This window comes from Toxorhynchites rutilus, chromosome 2 (genome assembly GCF_029784135.1).
Source record: "Toxorhynchites rutilus septentrionalis strain SRP chromosome 2, ASM2978413v1, whole genome shotgun sequence".
In the NCBI taxonomy this organism is placed as follows: Eukaryota; Metazoa; Arthropoda; class Insecta; order Diptera; family Culicidae; genus Toxorhynchites; species Toxorhynchites rutilus.
Window position 1 is genome coordinate 178,192,390 of NC_073745.1, and position 4,855 is coordinate 178,197,244.

Below are 4,855 nucleotides of genomic sequence, written 5' to 3' on the forward strand. Positions count from 1 at the left end.
AAGATCGGGTCGATGAAATGTCAACAATCGACCTCAAATGCTGCCACCTTGCAATCGATTTATCGACCTTTCATATGCATTCATCGAACAACTTGACGCCACTTTTTTGCCAACATGTGCAAGGCGTCGACCTGCATGTAACGCTGCTTCCAACACTGATCGTCTCTTGTTTGTATTGGTTTGTTATGAAACATGAAAAGGAAAAACATTGATCGATTTTAATAATTTTATTCAAAAAAACACAAAATGCATATAAAATATAAACAAGATATATAATGCAATCGGTGCATTCGGGTTGTCTGGATTGACGATTCGAATCCAGCTCCTTTTTCTCCTTGACACACATATGTGGCTGAGGAGGTTTCTTCAATGTGCGCGAAGCACGAGATCTCCGATATGGAAAGTTGCTCGAAACACTATCGATGGTCAGGTCCAGATGCTGCTGCTGTTGATGTTGTCCCCTGGAACAGCCACCATGGCTTGGAGGATACTGCTACGGGAAAGCCGATGCTGTTGACTGCTGTAATAGAAGTGGAAATAAGCACTGTGGTGATGGGGGAAGTCATTTTTCTCATTCACCAGTTGATGGAAGCAAAAAAGCCACATCATCCGAACGGGTGTATTCATAGCTGAAATAAAATAAAATAATTAGTATTTTAAAATGTCTGCTATCTAATAGTATACCTGGTAAGAAACCACTTTGGGAGAATCTGATAATGTCACATCTTGCGTTTGTGATTAATTTCCACCTGTGGCGAATCTACACCGTCAGTCTCCCCACACTGTTGATCTGGCTTAGCATCATTCAATTCAATACCGTTCGTGTCCTTACTTCGTTGGTAGAAATGTCTCAGAACGGAATAAACTTTCACTGATATGCATCTGCTCAGTTGTTCCGTATCGAAATTCATTGCTTGTTGTGCCTGCTTCTGGGCAACGTTGTCCGGATGCATATGAACTAGTTTAGCTTCCGTGTTGGACCCAATTGCGTTCAGGAATGCCGCCGGTAGCAATCCGTTCGTTCCAGATTCATAAAGTAAAAACCTATCTATTCCACAAACTCCAAACTAAAAAAAAATATAAAATGAAAAACAGAAAAAGATTCCATACTCACCAGTTATATGATCCGGTTGTTTTGGTGTGAGATGACAGTTCATCGTTGAAGAAAAAGTGATGCCGATTCGTTTTGTTAATCATTCTGTATTTTCGACCAACGAAGTTTCGATGATTTTTTTGTCAATTGGATTGTGGGATGTCCGGGTCGCAAATAGTGATCCCCGATAATCGTTCGATTAATCGATTAATCGAATACTTCCTACAGAAATCGATTATTAATCGAACGAATACTGCGCAACCAATAATCGAAGCGAACGAATAATTTACGTCGATTAATCGATACAAACCCAGTGAAAAAAAACGTAAGGCCGCTGTAGTTTTATCCTGAAAATCAATCATTATCTTTGACGCTCCCCTAAACTGGTAAATGAAGCCCAATGCCGTCAACGCGAATTGAGCTTTGTTTACAAGTTTAGGTAAGAGTAATGGCGGGTTTACATTAGGGAGATCTATAGCTATAGATGGATTTATTCACGTGAATATAGGTGTAAACGGGTGAGAATAAATATGATACACTTATTCGAGGTATACATAACTTGAATAAATTCAGCATATGTAAACACTTGTGAATTTCTCACTGGTGAAAAATCACTAAAGTTGGATGCGAATCTACACCGTCAGTCTCCCCACACTGTTGATCTGGCTTAGCATCATTCAATTCAATACCGTTCGTGTCCTTACTTCGTTGGTAGAAATGTCTCAGAACGGAATAAACTTTCACTGATATGCATCTGCTCAGTTGTTCCGTATCGAAATTCATTGCTTGTTGTGCCTGCTTCTGGGCAACGTTGTCCGGATGCATATGAACTAGTTTAGCTTCCGTGTTGGACCCAATTGCGTTCAGGAATGCCGCCGGTAGCAATCCGTTCGTTCCAGATTCATAAAGTAAAAACCTATCTATTCCACAAACTCCAAACTAAAAAAAAATATAAAATGAAAAACAGAAAAAGATTCCATACTCACCAGTTATATGATCCGGTTGTTTTGGTGTGAGATGACAGTTCATCGTTGAAGAAAAAGTGATGCCGATTCGTTTTGTTAATCATTCTGTATTTTCGACCAACGAATTTTCGATGTTACGTATTTGGGGAATAGGCATGACAGAATGGATTTTCAAAAGGAATAAACACACTTTTCAAATAAAAATTATGAATGAACATTATTTTTCTCAAATGAAATTAGTACTCAATGTAAATGAAAATCACTATTGCATGCAAGTGATGAAAAAACGTCATACAAAAATTATGCCTAAAGATAATTTTATAATATAAAGGTAAGTTTTTGTGAGAATATCTGAAAATTTATAGAAAATAATTTAAACTAAGGTCAGGAAAACGTACTTCAAGTAGATAAATAAAGCCAAGAAACAATTTTCATACAAATTCTACCAATTTAAAACTGCCTTCGGGCCGACTAATCTGATAGAGAAAAGGTTCCCTCATACAAACTAATGGCGTATCCAGATGTCAACATCGTACCGAATAGGCACCAGCGTTACGGTCGGTGTTAGGTCGATGATTTTTTCGTCAATTGGATTGTGGGATGTCCGGGTCGCAAATAGTGATCCCCGATAATCGTTCGATTAATCGATTAATCGAATACTTCCTACAGAAATCGATTATTAATCGAACGAATACTGCGCAACCAATAATCGAAGCGAACGAATAATTTACGTCGATTAATCGATACAAACCCAGTGAAAAAAAACGTAAGGCCGCTGTAGTTTTATCCTGAAAATCAATCATTATCTTTGACGCTCCCCTAAACTGGTAAATGAAGCCCAATGCCGTCAACGCGAATTGAGCTTTGTTTACAAGTTTAGGTAAGAGTAATGGCGGGTTTACATTAGGGAGATCTATAGCTATAGATGGATTTATTCACGTGAATATAGGTGTAAACGGGTGAGAATAAATATGATACACTTATTCGAGGTATACATAACTTGAATAAATTCAGCATATGTAAACACTTGTGAATTTCTCACTGGTGAAAAATCACTAAAGTTGGATGCAGTTCTACTTCAGGTGAATAAATTCACCGAAAATATGAATATATTCATATAGAAGTTCACGCTAGTGTAAACAGTTGATGCGATTTCTATAAATCTCATCATATTTCTTCACATGAATATATCACTAGTCTAAACCCACCCTAAGAGATAATACAGTAGAACCTCGATTTTCCGCGAGCGGATGATCCGCGACTACGAGTTCCTTAGTAAATCTATAAACCTTCCCGAAATTTGTCAGTGAGTGGTAGACTCATGCTCTTTTGTTTTGGTCATGGCTTTCACATTATCTGATCACTGATGTACACGACCATACAGATGGATAGTTCAATATTTTCTGTATTGATAAAACATGGTTTTCATGCTAAAAATATCTTTTTTCAATGCAACCTCACTTTTAGCCCTTTATTGCGTTATCCGCGATTTTCGTTATACGCGGTGATCTAGCCCGACTATTCCGCGGATAACCGGGGTTCTACTGTAATTGATTTTCAGGCAGAATGAACACTTTTTTGATTCCAGAATGCTTTCTCGCAAATGAGAAAATCAGTCTAACAAATTATTTCTCTCAATGTGACGATTAATCGATTAATCGATTATTAGAGGCGATTAATCGTATCGAATAACAAACTGATGAAAAGTATTCGATTAGCTGATGAACGATTAATTTCAAAAATCGGGGATCACTAGTCGCAAATGCAATTTGCGACCACATTTAAAAAATACACAAAAGTAAATTAAGACGATTGAGCACAATTTGTGGAATATACTGATACTTTATGAAATACTCATTGCTATATTCATTATATTCATTACGTTTTACGCTGCAAGCGTTTCATTTATTGTCTTTGCGTTGAAGGCACCATAATGATTTGCGCCATTTGGAAAACGAAATTAAGGACGAAATTAACACACTTCTAGAACAAAAAATAATGAATGAAAATTTACTTTTCTGTATTCAATATGTATTCTATGTAATAGAGTAATACGTTTCCTCGAAAATTGTGAAATAATATGAAACTGAAATTGTGTTTGATGCTGATTTTATATTATAATGGTGAGTTTTTGTGATTATTGTGTTGTAAAATATTTGGAAATATACAACCAAATGGCTAAGTAAGCGTCAGGACTACGTGTTTTAAGTAATCGAATAACTTAAAAATCTACATACTATTTATAAGATTTCAAAACTACCTTCTTTAAATTTTCACGAATTTAACGATTGTTTCGAGTTAAATATGACGTTTACGTTTACGTGCGTTTTAAGCCAGATGTAAAGAAGGTATTTTAGTGCGGTGATAGCTGTGTTCTTCGGCTGAAAAGTAAAGCTAAAAATTTGTTTCGTTTCGAGTGATGTCGTCACACAACTGATCCGGTTCGAATTTTCGATTGTCATTCTGTGAATGGTGCTGCATAGTATAAATTGTGGATTAGATTTTTACGGAAATGATGTTTGATGATGAGCGTTGGAGATGTTATTTTGCAAAGATATACTAAAAAAACTAATCAAATATTCAATAATTCGTTTAATATGAGAAAATTAGTTTCAAAAAATTATTTCTTTTTATTTTTGATTTGCGTATACCTGAAGGAAAATGATCGGCCACCCCTGACACGAGGAATAGTGTTGGTGTAGTTCATTTAGCGCTACCCAGACTGCACCGCGCGGAGGCGAACTACCTTACAGTCCAAAAAATTAAGTTCATAAAATGATTAGAATCTAATCAAACA

At 36.4% G+C, this 4,855-nt stretch overlaps 1 long non-coding RNA gene across 1 annotated transcript; it reads right to left on the reverse strand.

The window, feature by feature from the left end:
* Nucleotides 1-237: 237 nt before the first annotated feature.
* LOC129768597 (uncharacterized) lies at nt 238-2,170 on the reverse strand. The gene is made up of 3 exons (XR_008741695.1): nt 685-2,170; nt 580-629; nt 238-520 (listed from the first exon to the last, which is right to left on the reverse strand). It is a non-coding gene; the product is annotated as an uncharacterized LOC129768597 (long non-coding RNA).
* Nucleotides 2,171-4,855: the final 2,685 nt, after the last annotated feature.